Source organism: Marmota marmota, unplaced genomic scaffold (assembly GCF_001458135.2).
Source record: "Marmota marmota marmota unplaced genomic scaffold, marMar, whole genome shotgun sequence".
Classification (NCBI taxonomy): domain Eukaryota; kingdom Metazoa; phylum Chordata; class Mammalia; order Rodentia; family Sciuridae; genus Marmota; species Marmota marmota.
In genome coordinates this window covers 51,981,581-52,004,095 of record NW_025999990.1, presented here as the reverse complement: position 1 = coordinate 52,004,095, position 22,515 = coordinate 51,981,581, and the positions used below count along the sequence as shown (strand labels likewise).

General features: G+C 37.4%; 1 long non-coding RNA gene across 1 annotated transcript; it reads left to right on the top strand.

Moving 5' to 3' along the window:
- Positions 1-627: 627 nt before the first annotated feature.
- On the top strand, positions 628-6,208 carry LOC125617770. Its single transcript, XR_007348893.1, has 2 exons — positions 628-2,361; positions 5,762-6,208. It is a non-coding gene; the product is annotated as an uncharacterized LOC125617770 (long non-coding RNA).
- The last annotated feature ends 16,307 nt before the right edge of the window (positions 6,209-22,515 follow it).

Below are 22,515 nucleotides of genomic sequence, written 5' to 3'. Positions count from 1 at the left end.
AGGTAGTAGGTCATAAGCCAGCCCAGATTCCAGGATGGGAAAGTAAACTTGACTTCTTGATAAGAAAGTGGCAAAATCACATTATAAAGGGATGTGCACACAAATATGAGAGGAATTATCCATAGTTATCTTTGCCAGTGGACTACCATACCCTATCACAATCTACCAACCTTCCTTGGCATGCTGTTCTTGTTTCTAAAAAGAGTTTTGACCAAACATACCCACTTCTGATAATGCACATATAGATCTACCCGCATACCAACAAAATGATAGAAGTACAAGATTATTCATTGTAACACCCTTCCAAGTATTCATTAATAGAGGATTGGCTAAAGAAACCATGCTACATCCACTGGACAGCTATGAAAGAAATTATGATAGCCCCTATGTATTTTCAGAGAAAATTCTCTAGGGTATATTGTTTTACTGATATAAATCAAAGCACTCAGTGGTGTATACAGTGTTCCCCAAATTTTAGTGTGGCTTTAAATTTTTGTATTGTCAGAAAATTTAATTGTATACATTTCTAATTCTCTTATTTAGTCTGTGAAAAATTTGGAATAATAAAATTTAATTTTAGTGTTTTGTTTCATCAGTGTTTGCTATCTTCAACCATTAGTGCTGAAATGAAATTTAAAATAAAATCTATTATTAAAACTCATGTGACAAAATAAATATAAAAGAATTTAATAAAATTTCAAGTGATTTTGTTTATAAGTCTGTAGCATTCATAATTCTGAAATTGTTTATGCCTAAAACTGCACTAAGACTTTTGGGGCACCCTATCCAGGGTATACTATCTTTTAAGAGAAAGGTGTAGTTAAGGGCTATTAGTTTCCTCTTGTTTTTAAAACAATTACCACAAACTTAGTGCTTTAAAAGAGCACTAACTTATTCTCTGCTAGCTCTGGAATTCAAAAGTTTAAAGTTGGTTAGCAGGCTGCATTCCTGGGCAATCTGGGGAAGAATTTCTTACCTTCTGTGGCTGTTAGAGACAACCAGCTTTCTTTATCTCATAGACTCTCCCTCCATCTTCAAAGCCAGCATCTTCTAGTTTCTCTGTCTCTTCTCTGACTCTGACTTTTTTATAAAGACCCCTGTGATGATGCGGGGTTCACCTGAATAATCTAGACTAATCTCTGCATCTCAAAAACCTTAATTTAATTATATCTGCAAAGTCCCATTTGCCATGTGAAGAAATAAATTCACAGGTTCTGGGAATTAGGGCATGGACATCTTTGGGGGGGAACATTATTCTGACTATAAGTATATTTTTAAATTTATGTTTGCATATTTATATGCTGGAAGGATATATGATGTAATAAAATTGGTTATGGGTGCAGAGAAGATTTGGGACAGGGTGATTTGTCAAAATTCTTAATGAAAATCATTTTATGTGGACTTGATACCTAAATAGACGAATGTATTATCTTTCATGAAATAAAATTATTAATAATTATTTCAAAGGTAGGGCCTATTTAGTTTCAAGTATCTCTGGTAACTTTACAAATGCAGAACTTTATGAAGATGATGTAATTTTTTTAAAGGCTGAATCAATTCTCTAGTATCAGAATAATGAGTTTACTTATCTATGATGAACTATAAATTATAGTCATTACTCAGTATCTGTGGGGGATTTGATCTAGGGTCCCTTGTGGATACATAAATCTGCAGATGCTCAAGTCCTTATATAAAATGGCTTAGTAGTGGCATATAACCTTCCCACATCCTCCTCTATACTTTAAATTATTCCTAGATTACTTATAATACTTAAGACAATGGAAATACTATGTAGATAGTTGTTACACTGTATTGTTTAGGGAATAATGTCATGAAAAGAAGTCAGTGAATGTTCAATACAGATGAAAATTTTTAAAATATTTTTGATAGATGGTTGGCATGTGGACATGGAACCCATGAATACAGAGGGCCAGCTGTATATATACAGTAAATTCTGGAATCTGTCTTCAGTTCATCTAAGGAAACGATGAGAACCAGTGACTAAAGGCAAAGTTTTTATTCACTCGGGGTCTTGGTGTGTTGCAGGCTGCTCACTTCTTTCTGTCTGGGAATAGATGTTTTTTGTGTCTGAATTTTTTTTACATTGCAGCCAGTTCTCGCTCTCTGCTTATGCCCTCATAATGCTAAGGTGATTTGCATTTCAGTCCTCTTGCACTGTAAATTGAACTGCATTCGCCCAAGTTTCAGAAACTGTGTCCCCCACTCCCACTGGGGTGGCAAAGGGAAGATGAAACCTCATGTCCTTACAGCACTGAAGGCTGCTGCATGGTGCCTGTGTGTGAGCCACCCCTGACTCACAGACCAAGAAGAAAAGCCTTCCACCAAAGACAGTTTGCCAAGGTAATGTTGCCTATGTGGATGAGTCCTGGCAGTTAGGAGGGAACCTGAAGAGAAGACCCTTTGGGAAATGAAAACAGAGTGCCAACTTAATGGTACAGCACCACTGTGCTGGCAACGTGAGATGGGAAAGGACTTTGTATCTTCATGACTGTTCCCTTAAGAGATTCGTGTTTGGCAGGTGGCCTTCGAGCCCTCAAATGTGTATAGCAGATACCTCAGGGAAGTCCTCCTTCCCCTCTTCATGTTTAACCTTATCCTTTTCTGCAGCAGAAACCTGCTTTGTGTGCACCTTTGGTTACATGAAAGGGAAACTGCACTTTGAGGCAGCAAACCACTGCTGACTGGGAGGCATAGTCCAACAGGAAATGGACCTGCCATTTCCCTAGCATCTAACAAGCGTCCGTAAATGTATTAGATGGGCTCAGATCTGTGTGAGCAGAACCCAGTGGAAGACACATCCGCAGGAGGCTAGGCAGGGTGGTCCTGTTTTTTTTTTCACTGAGGACTATGTTGAGTCTATAGTAAGTGCCGAGGAAGTGTCCTCCTGAGGACTCTTCCTTTTTTATAGTGTTGTAGATTTCCTTCTTCCTTAAGTAAATATCCTTTGGCTCAAAACTGAGGACAAAAATCAAGGGAGGCAACACTTCAAAGCCAATAGAAGGAGGACAAAAATAAAAATTCAGTGATGAAAGAATCTTACTGATGTCCTAAGAACTTTTTTCCCCCACATTTTTAAAATTGGTGCATCATAGCCGTACATAAGGATAAGATTTTTTGTTACATGTTCTCAGGACTTTTGAAGGCACATTGTCAGAAGCAAATGAAAAAATTGCTCTGAGAATGAAGCTATCTGGGAATTCATCATGTGAGCAAGAGAGTGCTCATGTAGGAACTATCAGTTTAATTCTTGGACCTCTAATTGTTCCTGGGTACAGAAGAAAAAAAGATGAAATGTTGTCAAAATAAAACAGGCTTGTAATGGATACATGACTGTAAATAGCCACGATGACTCAGTGATTTTTCCATGCTTGGAGATCTATTCCATGAAACCACTAAACACCAAGAGAAAGACAGGAGTGATTTAGAAAACCTGGGACACTGAACTACGTGGATTCATAAATTTAAAAAATTTATTGCTTAGACTGTGCCCCATAAGTATATGTGTGTATTAAAAGTAAAAATTAAATAAAACATTAGTCTTTCTTGTTCCTAAAAGGATATATATATATATATATATATATATATATATATATATACACACTAGCAAGGAGTTCTAAAATTGAAGTAGAAAAGGAAGAAAAACGAAAAACAAGGATAAGAATGTGCTACGGAGCCTGGGATTAATACAGGAATGTGCACACATAGGCCATGAACTTGACTCTTGCTTTTCTTTTTCTGTTAGAAAAGAAACGTGCAGTTACTCAGAGATAGAGGGAAGGACTTTGACCTATGCCTTTAAACAAAGGAAATGAAGGCAGCAGAGGAAAGACCAATAAAGCAGACAGCAGCAAAGCAGGAGGAAGTAGGAGGAAGCAAAAGACCACAGAGCAGTTTCCTGTTCCTACAGAAAGTTTCAGAGAGAGGTTGCCAGCAGGTGTCTTTAGGCTAATCCTAATTCTCCTGCTGTGGAAGGGAGATGAATTTATTGGAGCTGAGAGAGTAGAGGAAAAGACACCAAAATGGTCTCATCTGACTTCAATAGTACCTTGTATTTTTATTTTACTACTTGTTTTATAAAATATTTTACATATTCTTATTACTTGATTTTTTATGTGAATTAGCCAACATTACAAATTATTCTCAAACTTGGGTTTTTGTTTTTGGTGGGGAGACTGAGAATCCTTGTTTAGGTACTTATTATTTTAGTAAGTTTTATGAATTATTGAAAGATGAGCTATATAGTGTATAGCGAGGGGGTCTCAACCCACAGGTTGCAAAACACTGATCTAAATAGACTTGTTACATAAATATGTGTAGTGCTAAATAAATAAGTGTAGTTGTATAAATATGCGTAGTGCACATAGATTTAGTTCTACTATAACCTTCAAACTAGAACAAATGGGCTACTCCATTTTTAGTTGCCATATTGAAAAAGGCCTGTATTAATCCTAGGCTCTATTGCATACTCTTACCCTTGTTTTTTGGAGTCAGAAGAACTTGAATTTAAAATTCAGTTCTTCAACTTAATAAATGAGTTTACCTTTACTAAAGCAAAAAAAATGGAGATGATATAACCCATATGTCTCTTGTCTAAGGTGTGCTTAAGTGGTGGCTAATATTACTGAAAATAGCTTCTAATATTCTCATTAGAGTTGGCCCTTTGTATGCACAGATACTACATCTGTGGATCAGACCAACCACAGATCAAAAATATTTGGAAAAATGTGTCTTTATTGAACAAGTAAAATTTTCTCTTGCTACTAGTCCCTAAATAATACAGTATAATAACTATTTACATAGAATTTACATTATATTATTAATTTAGAGATGATATAAAAGTATACAGGAGTATGTGTATAGGTTACATGCATACACTACATACTTTATATAAGGAACTTCAGTATCCAAGGATTTTGGTATCCTCTTGGAACCAAGCCCCTGTGGATACTGATAGATGACAAAGGACTATACTTCTTTTAAGGATCCAAATTGGGAATTATTAGCCTATATATTTACTCCTATAGATAAAAGCTGCCTCTAAGTGGCAAAGGGGAAATTATTTATTCAAAACAATGTGGTCTAATCCAGTGCTTCTCAGTTTCAGTTTTTGATCATGACCCAGAATATAAAATAATTTACATTCTAACTTGTGCACACATACCATTTATAACTGAAAAAATAAATTCCAAAACAACGCTGGAATAGTTTCACTTATTTTCCATTCCATTTAATGAAAAGTGTCTGGTGGAGATTCATTAAATCGATTTCTGTGGCTACTAGTAGATATCAACTTACAGTTTGCAAAACATTAGTCTAAATAGCCTATAATTCTGTAGTTGTATAAATGTGTATAGTTCATATAGATTTAATTCTACTACTATGTTCAAACCATGATGCATGGACTATTTCATTTCTAAAAATCATAGTAAATGAACCCCCAATTTCACATTCTCTAGAGGTTGTTAAAAACTTGCTCCTGGTTATCACTATAATATTTCCCCCCAACTTTGTACAGTCCTGCAATGATCACAGGGTCTCATGTGATATAGACTTTGAAGGAGAGGCTTCTGTTGTTGGATCTGAGCTCTGGTGGTTCTCCCATGGCAAGCTGACCCAGACAGGCTTGAATGTCACTCCCCTGAGGTTCTGCACCAGAAGAGCTTCTGCAGTGTTGTAGGTCCCTTCCAGAATAGGAAAATCTTCTAAGCTATAGTAACTTATGTTCTCTCATTTTTTCCAGGCAAGTATGAGAGTCTGTCCCATATCTGGGATGTGACTTACTGCTTCTTATCTCTGCCTTGCCCTCCTGGAAGCCCAAGATCTCTGGCATCAAATTCCCCTGGGCCTGGAATACCCACAGTTGAGGAGTAGAAGTTTCATGGGTCCATTGTTCAGCCTGGAGGTGCCATGGAAAGCAGAGTCAGCACTCCATGCTATGCTCCATATCCAGAGTAGAGAAAGGAATAACTGAATGTAGTCATATCAGGTCTCACTGCAGAAGGCATGCATTTTCCTGTATCCATTTGTTGGAGTTAACTATGCTTAGTTCTAGTTTCGTGTGCTTTTTGGAGAAAAAGCAGTGCTGCTAAGGCATTTGTTTAAGGAGTAGATAGACTTAAGTATATTTTCCCCCATCTCTGTGATTCTGTTTTTAAGGGAGATGAGAATTAAAAAACTGTATCAAGTCCTTTCCTCTATAACCTTTTTTCTCTCCACCACTGCCCCTTGCTGACACAAGGGCCCATTTTGGAGGTGTGCACCACAGTACCATCTGGCTTAAAATCCACAAAGGCCTTTGGAATGTATGGACCAATTTACAAAAAAAATGTACCTAGGTGAGAGTTGGAAGCTTACTAATTGGTCACCAGTTTGACCTGGGTTGAAACTGCAAATACCCCAAAATCTAGGTAAGACTTGGTGATAACTCAAGAGTATTTAGCTTTCCGTGCCTTATGCACTTTGTACAGATATGTTTATAAAGTGAGCATTTTCTGGCCTAATTTTTCTCTTTTTCTTATATGAATTCTGTGATTTTAATAATTTATGCCTGTATCTAAATTATTATACCTGGAAAGTTCTTTTAAGTTGTGTTTATTTATGTTCTTTTAATAATAATTTGTATATATCTCTACTGATATAATAAGATTGTGTTAAGATTAGGGGATAAGTCCCACCTTAATTTCATAAACAAAATGCTTAAAGTCCTAACACTAATTTTAAAGAACTTGTAAGCAAAACAGAGAAAAAGATATATTGTGTATAGAGTAGCAAAGACCAAAATGACAGCCAACTACCTTCTCATCAGAAAAAATGTAGTCCAGAAAGAGTTGGAGCAACATCTAGCTGGATTTGGTAAATGAAGTCTGAGAGTCTCTGTACTTTTTTTTGGTGGTGGTGGGGTTGAACCAGGGATTGAACTCAGGGGCACTCAACCACTGAGTCACATCCTCAGACCTATTTTGTATTTTATTTAGAGACAGGGTCTCACTGAATTGCTTAGCACCTCACTGTTGCTGAGGCTGGCTTTGAACCCTTGGTCCCCCTGTCCTGGCCTCCCAAACCGCTGGGATTACAGGTGTGCACCACCACACCCAGCTGGTCTCTGTGTTTTAATAGACAAATGTAATCCATTTACATTTATGATGTTCACAGATATATTGAGGGTTTTTCCCTAACATGTAACCCTGTTTTTTTTCATTTATCATGTTTATTTTTTTCCAATTCCTTCCTGACTTCCATTCATTTCATCAGGGTTTTCATTATTTTTTTTCCTTACCCCTGCCATTAACTTAACAAATTATCTATTTGTTATTCTCAAATTTTAACACAGATATTTATTTAGATTTTAAAATCAATTAATATTTCTGTCCTTCACTTTAGCAATAAAAAGATCTTCAAAATAAATCTTTGCGTTTCTGTATTATTGTTTTCTGGTACTTTAATTCCATCTTCTTTTTACCCTAATCCCCATCTCATTACTCAGTATTATTATTTTTATAGTAAATATTTAGATTTATCAATGTAATTACCATGTGCTTCTTGCATTACACAAAAATTTATTCTTCTTATGAAACATTTTTTGTTTGTTTTTGAGATGGAATCTCACAGTGTTCCCCTAGAATACCTGGGCTCAGGCTATCCTCCTGCCTCAGTCTTTAAAATAATTAGGAATATAGCCATGTGCTACCACTCCTGGCTTCCTATAGTACATTTTTGACCAGTTATTTCAGGGAATTCTTTGAATGCTAAATTTGCCTGTCTGAAACATCTTCCTTTTGTTCTTATTTTAAAAGAATAGTGTAATTTGGTGTAGAATTCTAGGAAGACAATTTTTTTTTTCTCAGAACTTTGAAATAACATCTCATTGTCATTTGATTTCTATTGGTGTTGAGACAATTTTCTTCACCCTTCTAGAGTAACTGTCATTCTTTGACAAATAACCTGGTATCTTTTAAGATTGTTTTTGCTTTGGATAATTTGCTATCTCATTACAATATGCTTAGGTGTAATTTGGTTTTTATTTTTCCTGTTCGGGTCCTGATATGTTTCTTTAATCTGAAGATAACTTCATTTTTATAGTCAGGAAATTGTCAGCCTTTATCTTTTCAAATACTGCCTCCTTTTATTTTTTTTCTTTTATAATAGTTACTATGCATATTTTAGGATTTCTCATTCTCTTCTTCATGTGTATTAGCTGTTCTGTGCTATTTTCATTTCTGTGCTATATACATTTCTAGATTTATATTTTAATTCAGTAAATTTCTTTTCAGCTGGGCCTAATACTAAAATGCTATTTTCCCAATGTGGGTTTTTTTTTTTTTTTTTGGTACCGGGGATTGAACTCAGGGGCCCTCGACTACTGAACCACATCCCCTGATCTATTTTGTATCTTATTTAGAGACAGGTTAGTGCCTCACTTTTGCTGAGGCTGGCTTTGAACTCTTGAGTCTCCTGCCTCAGCCTCTAGAGTTGCTGAGATTACAGGCAAGCGCTGCCACCGTGCTTGGCCCAATGTGTTCTTAATTTCAGGATTTATATACAGTTCTCTTTCAAAAACATACTCTGTTCTCACATTATCCTATACTTTTTTCTTTTAGTTGTATGAGGGATTGAACCTAAGTGCTGTATCACTGAACTATAACCCCATCTCCCTTGCCTTTTTTTTTTTTCTTAAACAGAATCTTGCTAAATTGCTAAGGCTGGCCTTGAACTTGTGATTCTACTGCCGAAGCCTCCCAAATTACTGGGATTGCAGGTGTCTGTCACCACACCCAGATAACCTTATACTCTATTTATGGTTTCTTTACCCTCTTTGATTCTTTAAATATTTTAAGCAATGTTATTTTATAATCTATAGTTGATTCTATTATTTCAGTTCTGGGGAGTGCAGATTCTCCTCTTGTTCTTTGTGAAACTCCCTTTCTTTTTGAGATCTATGAATTTTTTTGTGTGTAAATTTATCTTCAGGGAAGGTACCACATATATTCTGGAGTGTCTTAGTTTCCTAGGGCTGTCATAACAAAATATTATGGACTAGGTGGCTTAAACAAGTGACATTTGTTTTTTTTCCAATTCAGAAAGCTGACAGTCTACCATCAAGGTGTCAGCAAGGTTGGTTTCTTCTAAGGCCTCACTCCTTGGCTTGCAGACTGCAGCCGTCTCATTGTGTCCTCATGTGGCCTTTCCTGTGTGCACACACATCCCTTGTGTCAATTCTTCCTCTTATAAGGACACCAGTCATTATGACCTCATTCAACCTTAATTACCTCCATAACAGCCCTATCTTCAAATACGGTCATATTGGGAGATAGGGCTTCAACATATGAATTTGGGTAGGGAGGCAGTGGACACAATTTAATTCACAACAAGACAAAGAAATGTCTATAAAATAATTTTGCATGGACCTGTGCTGTATTTCTAGTGGTTTTGCCAGTTAGAAGAACATTTATATTAATTTCTGAGCTTGGAGTTTTTTGAAATTATATCCAAATTGTAAATTCAGACCTCACCTCTCCAATTTGATTTATTGCAATGGCTTCTTTGTGCAGGGACTGGAGTAGACAGAAATCTCCTTGTTTCTTCCCTGAGCAAATAGGGAGAGTTTTTCAGTTCAGAGATTCATGACAAAGCTAGAACTTGAAACTGCTAATAGTATGCAAGAGCTTCCTTTCCCATGACCCTGTCACTCAGTTTCTAGTCTCAGTGTGTGTGTTAAAACTCCAAGTCCCAGTTAATAGGGCCTTCATTTGGGTAGGGTGCTCCTGAAACATGCTACTTCAGCTCTTAATTGTCACTCTGGCATTGCTTTCCTTTTTATTTTAGGCCCCTTTCCCAAACTTGTAAGCTGGACTATGCATTTAAATTTATTTTTAGAAGGTTGCATTTTATCCTGATTTTGTGTTTAGAAAAAGATAGTGGGAAGAAGGCAATCTTTTCTGTGTGTACTCAGTCCATTATATTGACCAAAAATCCTAATACTTGTCCCCTGAAATGGACAGAAGCAGTCCTTCAGTGTCAAACCTCATTTCCTCCATTGTGTTTGTATATCCCTAATCTGAAAAATCAAAGTCCCCAATCCAAAACTTAAAAAAGAAATTGTTTTGCAATGTTGGAGATCAAACCCAGGGCCTAATGCATGTTAGGCAAGTGTTCTATCACTGAGCTACACCAGCAGCCCCAAATCCAAAACTTTTTGAGTGTCCACTTGATACCACCAGTGGAAAATTCCACACCTAACCTCATGTGATGGGTCACAGCGAAAATGCAAATGCATTAAAATGTTGTATAAAATTACCTTCAGACTATGTATATAAGTTATATATGAACCATAAATGAATTTCATGTATACACATGGGTCCTATCCCTAAGATGTATTATTATGTGTATGTAAATAATGCAAAATCTGAAACACTTCTTGTCCAAAGCATTTTGGATAAGGGAAGCTCAACCTTCATTTTCTTGTTTCCTGATTGAGAGACCCTTTAAATCTTAGTTAGCTTGATGGATGAACAGCCATGTCATTTATGGGTGTAATTTTACAATCTATCCCCTTCTCTTGGAGAAGATTTATCAGGTTTTTTTTTTTTTCCTTCACTTATCTTCCTTGGAGAAATGGGTCATTTTTTTTTCACATCAATTATCTTAAACTGATAAACTCAATGAAAATAATTGTCAGTAGGGGAAAGAATTTTATTCCCTCACTGGTCATGTTTCTGGGAGAGGGGAGAGAGAAAGGATGAAAAAGACACCTAAACCTGGGTGTTCTGTCTGGGATGTTTTTGTAGGTCAAAAGAGTCCTGAAATGTTTAGGGGAAGCATAGCTGCAATGGGGACAGCAACCATCACTGCTAGCATAGCTCTTCTGACTCACATTTCTTTCCTTTTCTGGGCAGATGCTCAGGGAGGTCTCTAGGGAGTTCTATACTTGACAGCACCTGTGAGTTGATCCTGATGGAAAAGTAGCTCCCAGTGGAATTCATGCCAATAGTCACTTCACAATAGAAGAAGAGATAACAATAATTATGGAAATGGAAAAGATACCCAGAGCTAATGGATTTCTCAGCTATATTTTCAGCAACACAGATAGAATAATGTTTTAAGAAATTTAGTTCTGTGCAATTTAAAGATTTCCTGCGGATATCAACATTTGGTGATCTTGCGTAGTAGTTTTAATCAATTTCTTCTGAGGAAATTTTTAAAAAATGATACTTTCCCTTTGCAAATTACTTAAATGGGAAAGGTTTATTTAGAAACTAAAAAAAAAAGATTCTACTGGTTAATTAGTTAGCATAACAAACAACGTTTTCTTTTAGGTGAAAGGCTCTTAGACTACAACCTTGAAATTAGGTAGAAGGGACAACAATTCTGCAGTAAACTTAAACATGAACAAAAACTGTGCTTTATGATTCTCTGTGAACTTAAGTTCTATTCTTAGGTCAGCTCTTTCCACAAAAGAATTGAAGATAATGACTGTTCCCCATTGTACCAAACCTCTAAATCGACCGTGGCTGTCCTACCATCTCGCTGCAGAACAACGATAAGGTTAATGACTACTTTTGATGGCTAGGATTGATGGCAAAAGTCCTAGCTCTATCTCAGGTCTCCTGTGTCACCTTTACTTACCTTCCCAGATGTTTATTTGCTTGTCTTTAAACAGTTTGACAAAAATCACCCTGATTTAATCATTAATGTTGGTGTGCATATATTAAAATGTTACAATGTACCCTATAAATGTATATAATTTACTGTCAATTAAAAATATTTATTAATTTAAAATAAGCAAGAAAATAGTCTAACAAAAATATGACAAATAAAATCCAACCCAAAAAACTAGCTTGAAGAAGATCCATCCCTGAAGAAGATATAACAAAGCCAAGTCCACTGGAGTTTGGAAGTACCCAGCATCAACAGATGCCTGGCAGCCATCACAGTGGATTAGCTGTGAGGTTTAGGAAAGTGGGCACTAATCTGGGATTCTAGAGCCTTGGGCTATGATTAAAAGATAATACACATCTTAAGCTATTCTAGTTAAAATGCCTTTAAACAGTACAGATATAGAAGCATCTGTAAAATGAGGTCATCCAGCCATCTGTTACCTTTCCTGGCCACCTGAACACAACCTTCTTGTTAGCTTCCTTGAAGCTGTACAGTCCTACAACACAGAAACAATGCTAAGGGAAAAAAGAAAGCAAAGAAACAATATTTTTCAGAGCTATCTAGGTGCATCTCTGTATATACAATGAATATTTTTGACAACTTCCATTTGAGGTAAGTTTATGTTATGCTTCATATTTTTAAAGAGGGATGCCAGACATGTTATTGGTCTAGAGATGCTTTATCTGACTTTGGCCAAAGGTCACTTACTCATCTATCCATCTATCTACTCAGCCATACTTCTTGAGCACCTCTTGTATGTCACACACCGTTCTGGGTGTTAAGGAGGCAGATAAAGATATAAAAGATAGTCAAATAAAAATCTGTGAAGAAAAACAAAGCGAGATAAAGGGGATAGTAAGTGTCAAGAGATTTATCCCAGATGCAAAGGGATAATATAGATAAGGATTTGCATTATAGCTGTTAGGGACAGACTGTGGTGTTTTTATGGTACTCTACTTTTTGTATCTTTATTCCAACAATCATTCTATAAATAACAATTTTCCCCTATGATAAAATCAAAACACTATTTTCAAGGATGACATATAGAGGAATATATGCATTATGTCAATTACTAATTAAGCAATTGTGTTTCAAGATGTCACAGGTTAAGTGTTCTGGAAATGGATGTGGAGTTGGAGTTTGCAGGGGTAGAACATTTATTAGAGATCGGCATCTGTGGAAAGGAGGTGAAGAAAGCCGAGTGTTTCTAGAGAAGAGGTCTTACTAGAATTCAACCAGTAATGCTAACCTTGCTCTGAACTCTAGAGTGTAAATGGCCTGCCAGAATGGCCCCATGTTGGTCTGCTGAACCTTTATCTTCTACCTGGATCACACCAGGAAGAGCACACTCTTGAGCAAGGAAGTCCTTTGCAGCTGAGGCAAGACACCGTTGGTAACTGGCACAAACCTTTCCTTGGTACTATTGTAGGGATGTCATATACTTAGAAGCAAACTGGAGGAAATACTTACAACATCATAATAGACAAAAAGTTAAGATACTCAAGAGCCAAAGAGAATCAATGAACAAATAAATTAACACCATAATTTAACACACACACACACACACACTCACATTATTGTAAGAATGTACTTGATCAAGAAATTCACAAAAACAAGCAGTAAGTATATGAAAAATTGTTCAGCCTCACTTGCAATTATCTACAGTAATAAAGTGAGGCAATCAAGAAGGAAAATGAAAAATAATAGAACTAAACAAAAATAGTAGAACTCAACAAGAGTGAGGATTGGGGAAATGAATACTCTTATACAACTACTGTTAGGGGTGTAAACTGGTATAACATTCCAGGAAAGCAATTTTGCAATATACAAGAAGTCTTAATATATATATGCCTGATAAACCAGATATATCAGTTATCTATTGTATAATAAATTACCCAAAACTTAGTCACTTAGAATAATAAGTATGCATTATTTTATGATGCCTTTGGAATTTGATAATAATTTAGCTGGGTTGTTCCAGCTCAAGGTCTTTCATGAGGTTGCAGTCGAGATGCCAACCAGGGTTTCCAGTTATCTGCAGACTTGACATAGACTGAGATGTTTGCTTCCAAAATGGCACACTTTCATGGCTATTGTCAAGAGGGTTTGGTTCCTCAGTGGTTGTGAGCAGGAGGCTAAGTTTAGCTGCATAGACCCCTCAGTAGGGCTGCTTGTGTGTATTGAGACATGGCAGCTGACTTTCCTTACAGTAAATGATCCAAGAGAAAGATATAAACCATATTGTCTCCTAGGATCTACCCTCGGAAGTCTTGCTATGTCATTTATGCCACATAGCTTTCATTAGAAATGGGTAACTAAGTCCAGCCCACAATCAAGGGGTAAAGAATTAAGCTCTACAGAAGAGAGGACTATGGAAGGATTTGTAGGCAATTATAAAAATTGCCTTAGCTTGCCACAAATTATTGATCCCTCCCACCTACCATACAAAATACACTCAGCCCCTGCCAAGACCTCCCAAAAGTCTCATCCCTGTGCAGTCCCTAGTCAAAGCCAGAATATTGATAGTTAATTTAGTTCAAATGTAGATGAGGTTCCTCAGATATGGTCAAGGAAATTCAGCTTCTGGAGTATAGTTGCTCTTGTCTGAAAGTGTGAAATGCAGAGCCGAGGTCTACTTCTGGTGTGTATTCTGTCAAAGCATAACTTTCAAAAAGTGAAAAACATGACTCTCCTGTTTTAGACTGGGTTTAGTTTAGATTTGATTGGCTCATATTTTATCATTAGTAATAAGTTGAAAAAAACTGGTTCAAAAGGCATTTTGAGGAACTAGGCATTTATAGGAATTTTGAAAAAAAATGATGCTCAAATAAGATTGCTCAGTTAGGTACAAAACTGCATCTTACCATGCAGAGAAATAGGGTCATAACCTTTGTGATACTTATTTCTACTAATAGAAATATGTAAGGAAAGGAAATATGTAAGGAAACACATAACTTCACAGTGTCTAGGCTATATTCAAATAGTAAATATCAAAGACAAGCACAAGGATCTTCTCCGAGAGAATTAAATAATCCTCAGTGGGCTCTTCAAATAGTGCCCCAACATGTTGTTGAAAGAACATACATACTCTCTATTGGTTTCCTTAGAATCAAATAATTTTAAGGAAATTATGTTGATGTACATGGACTCGATGTCTAAGGATTCTTGTCTTGGCTCTGCTTGTAAACACAATTTGGAAAGTGGCACCAAGAAAAGGGCACCTTTTTCTAATTTACTGGTCAAGCCCTTACCATATTTTCTCTGGAATTCTCCAATTTAACCATCCAATCTCACCAAGCTATTTGATTTCTTTTTGCTTCTATCATTTCTTTCTATTTTTTTGAAATGGATATGAGCTAAATGACTGGCACTTTTGTGCTGCTGGGTTTTCAAGTTTTCTATCTATAGTTCTCCTTTCACCTCTCAGAAAGAGTGAATTTTTTGAGTTAACATCACATTCACTCCTGAGGGAGGTGCTCTCACCATTTGGCAGAGAAAGAAAGGTGAAGATTCGATCCCTTTGTAAATATTTGTTGACTCAGCCTGATGTTGAGCACATTGTAGGTGCTGGAGTCTGAAAGGTGAATAAGTAGTTCTCAAGTCCAATAATAGGAAGACTAATTATGACAATAGGCACAGGATCTCACATCCTTGCCACCAATGTGTGGTCCCTGGACCAGCAGCAGTGATGTCACCTGGGAGTTTGGTAGAAATGTAGAATTTCCAGCCCTTTCCCGGACCTACTACATCAGAATCTGCTTTAACAAGATCCCAGGTGATTTAGACACACATTAAAATTTGAGATGAGCTGCTTTAGGGTCCTGCTTGGAACCTACTTATAAATTTTCTTATCATCTTTTATTTAAAAAAACAAAGATAAATCTACTTTTCTTTTAATAATAATAGAACTCCCACCACTGGACTTTAATTTTAGCACTTGTATTTGAACATTGTAAAACTAGAATGTTTTACCAGACTATGAAAACAAGAAACTTCCCACTGCTTTCTCTGCAGTAATCATTATTCTTTAAGCTCAGTTCCCTACTCTGTGTGTGTGTGTGTGTGTGTTATTGGGGCTTGAACCTAGGGATACTCTGCCACTGATCTACATCCCCAGCCTTTCATCATTTTAAAATTTTGAGTCAGGGTTTGGCTAAATTGCAGAGGCTGATCTGGAGCTTGTAATTCTGCCTCAGACTCCTAAGTAGAGGTGTATGCCAGTGCCCTTGGTTCCTACAAAGTCTTATAACATAAAAAATAAATTTAATAGACTTTATTTCTTAGAGCAATTGTAGGTCCACAGCACAATTAAAAGGAATGTACAGAGATTTCCCACATACCACTACCCACACATCGTAGCCTCCCTTATTATCAACATCCCCTATTAGAGAAGTACATTTGTTGCCATCAGCGAACCTGTATCAACATATCTACATCATCCAAAGTGGATACTTTACATTGGGCTTCACTCTTTCATTGTATGTTTTATGGATATATGGTATGTACAATGACATGTATCTACTGTAATAATATCATATAGGACAGTCATGTTGTCCTAAAACTCCTCTGGCCTATTCATCCCTTTCTCCCCACAGTCCCTGACAACTACTGATGTTTTGACTGTCTCTACAATTTTGCTTTTTCTAGAATGTCATATAACATTTGTAGCTTTTCAGATGGTCTCTTCATTCACTTAGAAATTTGCATTTAAGTTTCTTCCATGTCTCTATCACTTGATAGCTCATTTTTTTTTGTAGTGCTAGATAATATTCCTTTGTCTGGAAGTGCTAAGTTTATATGTCCATTCACCTACCAAAGGGCATGTTGGTTGCTTCCAAATTCTGGAAGTTATGAATAAGCATCTATAAATGTCCATGTGCAGGTTCTTACAGGACATAGTTTCCAACTCCTTTGTATAAATGCCAAGGAATGTGATGGCTGGATCATGTAATAAAAATGTTTTTAATTTTGAAAGAAACTGACTAATGGTCTGCCAAAGTGGCCATACCATTTTGCATTCCCACAAGCAACCAAATGTTGTTGCTCCACATCCTCATCAGCATTTGGTACTTTCAGTATTCTGGATTTGGGTCATTCAATATGTAATAGTGGGTTAATTCTTTTTAATTAATTATAAAGCTCTCTGCTCACATATTTGGAAGGGGTGCCAATTTTGAATCTTTGAGTAATGAAGAACTGAAAGAATTAAACTACTTCCCTACTAACTAACTTCTAAGCACTACCATCAGGTCTACCCTGGCTAAGATTACTAAAATTTTCCTTTTTCTCTGTTATTCTGCTTTTTTTTTTTTTTGTTATTTTTGGTAAATGATTGTTAAGAAAAAATATTAAATCAATTAATAAGAAAATATGATTTTTTAAATTTTGACACCAATAAACAGGCATGTACTGATTTACTTTAAAGAACTAAAATGATTCTAAAGCAGTTAGATAGTAGTTGTTGTGTTTAGTAAAGATTAGCTAAAACTTATTTTTGACCTAAGTTGATTCTTAATATGCAATTTTATAAAAATACCTTAAATTTGGCAGAATCCTTCAGGGGTACAGGAAGTATCTGAAATGCCAAAATAAAATAAAATAAAAATTCAAGGTGTAGTTTTAGTATGATTGTTAAGTTCTAAACAACATGGATCTTCATAAAGAAGAGTGGAATGAGAGGAGATACAGGAGAAGACTTCTTAAAGGAGAACACTGACTAGGGTTTTCAAGGATGAACGGGATCCTTGGTTTTCTTTCTAGTCCAACATAGATAGTAAAGAATAAAGTCCAGGATAGTGGACTTTTGATCTCCTTACTGATCTCCACGTTGAACATGAAAATGCTCCTTGTAGAACTTTAAAAACATCTCTGGCATGCTTCTAAAAAGCCTATAACTGTTATTTTCCAGATATTTTTCCTAAATAGGGCAGATTTGCAAAGATGGAAAGAAGAGGAAGTAACTAAAAATAGCTTTTGCCAATTAGTGATAGCCAAACACATATGGGAAGACAGAAATAGTTTTAGATGGCTCAAAGTAATGTTGCAATGCAAAGTGCACTCCCTGAGCACAGGAAATAATTAGAAACAGCCCTAAAATTTTATTTAAGACTTTATGGGAACAACTGCTGAATACGACATTCAGAGCATCCAGAGGACCCTAAGGAGGTGGTTATGGTCTTGTAACTTAGAAATTGTTATAATTGTAACTTAGAAACCCTTAGAAATTGAGGAATTTGCCCTGAGAACTTTGGTGTCTGTTTATTTCCCCTAAAGTATCAGTGCTAGATTCCTTCTTGGAAAGCCAGACTTTCTGGATCTCTTAATAGCCATTCTGGAGAGGACAATGAGATCAGAATTGTACATTTTGTGAAACCCAAAGCCGAATGGTTTGACCACTCCCTCTCAGCTGGCAGAATTTTGTTTTTCTCTCCAGCAAGTGGGGAAGAGCCACCTGTGGGCAGTGGGCCTGATGAGAGGGCATAAGAGATGGCCAAGATCAGTCTGCAAGTTTCATCAGACTGGGCTCTGGCCCAAATGACCAGCTGGTCACCCTCCCTTGAACATTTGGGCTGCTCCTCAACCAACTGGACAGGTGCTTGGTGCCAGCACTGCCTTCCCTAGCAGGAAGGGTCAACAGTGACGACTATTGGGGACACCAAACCTGCTGTAACAGGGAACCTGATCTGACCTGAAGGGCAGCTCCTCAATGTCGTGCCAATGTCCTTTTTATCATCGACCGGCTTCAATGTCCTTTTTTTAAAAAAAAATATATATTTTTTTCGTTATAGATGACACAATACCTTTATTTTATTAATTTTTAAAATGTGGTTCTGAGGACCGAACCCAGTGCCTCATCCACATGAAGCAAGTGCTCTGCCACTGTACCATAACCCCAGCCCTTCAGTGTCCTTTTATGACCTCAAATATTTGAGTTTCTTGCTCCTCCTTCCTAGTCCCAGTATAGACATTGACTAGTGTATGCTATGAGGGCAGGGTTTGTTAAAATCTTGAGCTAGTCTATACTGGTCAAAAGACAGGAGCCCTAAGTCTGTAAGTGTCCACTGCTGCTGGACATCTCATCAGAGCCTGTCTGTCAGGCTGGCTTATGTCTGTCCCACACTGATGTTCAATAAATTGTAAACTTCTGCCCATTCCTGGTGTTTCTTTCCTTTCCTTTCATCCAGTGATCTTTAATCTCCTATTTATTAATGCCAAACTCTATTTTTGGACACCCCATTAATCCCATGCTCCCCTCAACTTGTAGGCCAGGACTCCTTTCATTCAGAGCCTTGTGCCTTGCTCTTCACTGTGCCTACACTGACACTGACAGCCCTGCCTTCCCTTGTCCCTGTCCCATGGTCAGATGCACTCCATTCCTGCTGAAGAGTCAGATGTGGAATGGTGCCAAGGATTGAAGGTGGGGGACTTGAAGTGCCTGCCACTTACACCACGGCCCAGTTCCCACAGGCTTTTGAAAATCAGTGCATGAGTGACATTGATTTCCTTGATGTCTCTCTTCAGCCTGCTCAAGGATGAAGACTGACCTCTTTATTCCCTGCCTGTTAATCAGTTTACCAAAAAGTATCAACTAGGACTCACTGTCCCCAGAGAGTTCTGCTTTCAGACTGGTGGCAGCTCTTTCTTCTCTTCCTTTCCCTTTTCGTCTCCAAAATGAATCATGCGTTTGCCTTTGTTCTTTGGAAACACTTAAAGACTGTTCTCCCTCATTGGAGAACACATTTGTATGCAAATAACTAAGAAAAGTTCTCAGTTATTCTGACTCCCCAAATCCTTGGATTTGCACCTTTGGAAGCCTTAGGAACTAACTATATTTTGGGAATTGAAGCAGTTGCAACCTCACAAATAGAATGATTAATAATTAACCATCTTTATTGGGTAGCCCCCATATGTGAGCATCTGTATGTACAAAGATGGGACAAATAGCAGTGGGAGATCATGTCCCTCAGAGAGTTTGAGTTCCTGGTTTAGAAAAAGAGAGACTAGGGCTGGGGTTGTGGCTCAGAGGTGGAGCGCTCGCCTAGCATGCGTGAGACACTGAGTTCGATCCTCAGCACCACATAAAATAAAGATATTGTGTCCACCTATAATTAAAAACTAAATATTAAAAAAAGAAAAAGAGAGATTATAATCTGAGTGGGGGAGTAATACATAGCATTAGGAGATAGAGATAAATTCCTGCAGAGAAGAGAGATCACTTTGGGGAAATCAAGGGACATTTTATGAATGGAAGGTTGAACACCTGAGGACCAGCTGTGTGACCTCACTGTGCTTAATTTCAAGATGTAAATAATCATACCTACACCTCATTGGTCATTAGAAATACATGAGATGATGTTAATAAAGGCTCTGGCCTAAGGTAAATGTGGAATACCTGGAAGCCAGGGTTTTGCAAGTTTCACAGAGCCCTGGCATATTTGACCTAGGCCCTAAATCCAGAATGGAATATGAACACATGCATTGAGAGTGTCCACAGCAGTGTCATGGACTTGGAGGTGCATGAGGTATCATTCTGGACAGAAAGGAATTTCTAAAGAATTAATAAAGACTTAATGATGCCAAACTTCATCATTAAACATTATAGACCTTGAAAACAACTACCACAGAAAGGTGATAATGAAAAAAGACAAAGCAAAATGGGTATGTATTGTGGGAAAGTCTGTCAGTGAACACTGGGTTTAAAGATATCCACCTGTAGGTGGGCAAACAACATCCATTGAGGGAAGGACAGCCTTGCCCAGAGGGACATTTCTTCCTGAGAAGCTAGGTGGCGATAGAAGCACGCTGAAGCAGTGAGAATGTGCCTATCCAGTGTGATCTTCAGCTCAGGGCTGTTCCATGGGTCTGCTTTGTTCATTGTAGTGTGCATCCCCCACCCACAAACACCCCACAGGCCATCCTCTTGTCCTTTCCTGCATTTTTCTCTCTTCAGATATTTCCTGAAAGACTAACATGCCTCAGGATGCATGGAAAAGTCTATAAAAATGCCAAATCTTATAGATCAGATGAATATTAGGTTGTGACATTCGAGGAATACATACCTATTAAGCCCCATTAGGACTCTTGAAGATCCCCAGAAAACTCATAACTACCTAAATGCTGTTCAAAGTTCCTAGGACTGTACTTTAACTGAGAAAAAAAAAGAGAGAAATTGTTCAACACTGCAGTAGAGAAAGAGTATGGCTTTGCTGTCACATGGTCCTTGGTTCAACTTCTAGCTGCAACCCTTAACAGTCACATGGCCTCACACAAGAAATTTATTTTTTCTGAGCCTCAGGTCCCACAACTATAAATGGTGAGAGATATATGACATTTAGAAGATGCCCAACTTATATGTGTTCCTTACAATCTGTTCTCTGGGGTAGAAAAAGTACAGCATCCTGCTACCTGTGCAAAAAAAGGGGAGAAGTGCCCAAGCCAATGTGTGGCAATATGTTCCACAATCTCATCTGAGGAGCTGCCAATGAGCTGAAGATACTTCTATACTAACACAGAGAGCTCTGTGCACAGGGACCAGTTAACTCAAACATCCCTCAACCTGTGAAACTTTAGGGGACAAGGTAAAGATAATCTGAGAGATGCTTATTATGAGATGAGGAGAAGAGTTCAATCCAATAGCTATTCCTTGAGTATGGAATCTGAGAGTCACCAGGCCAGGTGGCAGAATGATCACTGTCTCAGTGAGGAAGCTTTATGAGCAATATTGTGATACCTGAGTAAACCACTGGAGAGCTAGGGGAAGGGAGAGAGAAAAGAGAGAATTGAGTAAGGATGTCTCTTTCCTTTGCATTGTGTGGTTTTATTAATAATTTATGTTGCCTGGTTTCTGGGTATTTGGGTTTGATGCTCAGCCCTGGTATTGATTGACATGTATGTTTGAGAAGTTCCCAGGGAAATTTGGATTTGGATTTTACATGTAATGTATTTTATTTTACAGGTGCTGCAGAAGACCTCAATAAGGAGTTTTTTTTTTGGGGGGGTGGGGTGGGTGTGTGAAATATGCTTTTAGGACAAGAATGTGTATAAAAAAGAATGACTTCATGACTTTTACCAGTAAATGGATGGATCTCAGACTATGGTGCTAAGTGAAATAAACCAATCCCCAAAAATCCAGAGGCTGAATGTTCTTTCTGATGTGTGGATGCTAACCCACAATAAACTGAGGGGTGGGGGAAGATAGAAGTTCAGTGGATTAGACAAAGGGGAATGAAGGGAAGGGAGGGGACATGGGACTAGAAAAGACAGGAGAATGAATCAGACATAACTTTCCTATATTCATATATGAATGCATGACTAGTGAAACTCCACATCATATGCAAAAAATGAAATCCTAATTAGAATAACTTATACTCCATGTATGTATAATATGTTAAAATATACTCTATTGTCATGCATATCTAAAAAGAACAAATGAAAAATAATTATATAACTTAAAAAGTAAGAATATGATGTGTAAGAAGGGGCTTTGGCTCAGGCCACTCACTCATGATTACAGGTCTAGCATTACTCTTCATTGACTAAGGACTTTAGGCAAGTATGTCATGTCTAAAACAGGGCTGGTGGTAGACAGAGTTCTAGGCTGGCCTCCAAGTTTCCTATCATCTGGTGTACATGCCCCAGACAGCTTCATGTCCTGAGTGTGGTAAGACCTGTGCCTATGGTGGGATGTCCCAACCTTCACAATCTCACATGGTATGGCAAAGGCAGGATCTGCAGAATTAATTAAGATACTCAATCAGTTGATCTTGAATTAATAAAAGTGAGAGGACATTGGGTGGCTAGAAAGAGGGTTCAGAGGTCAGAAATGAGAATAAGAAATAT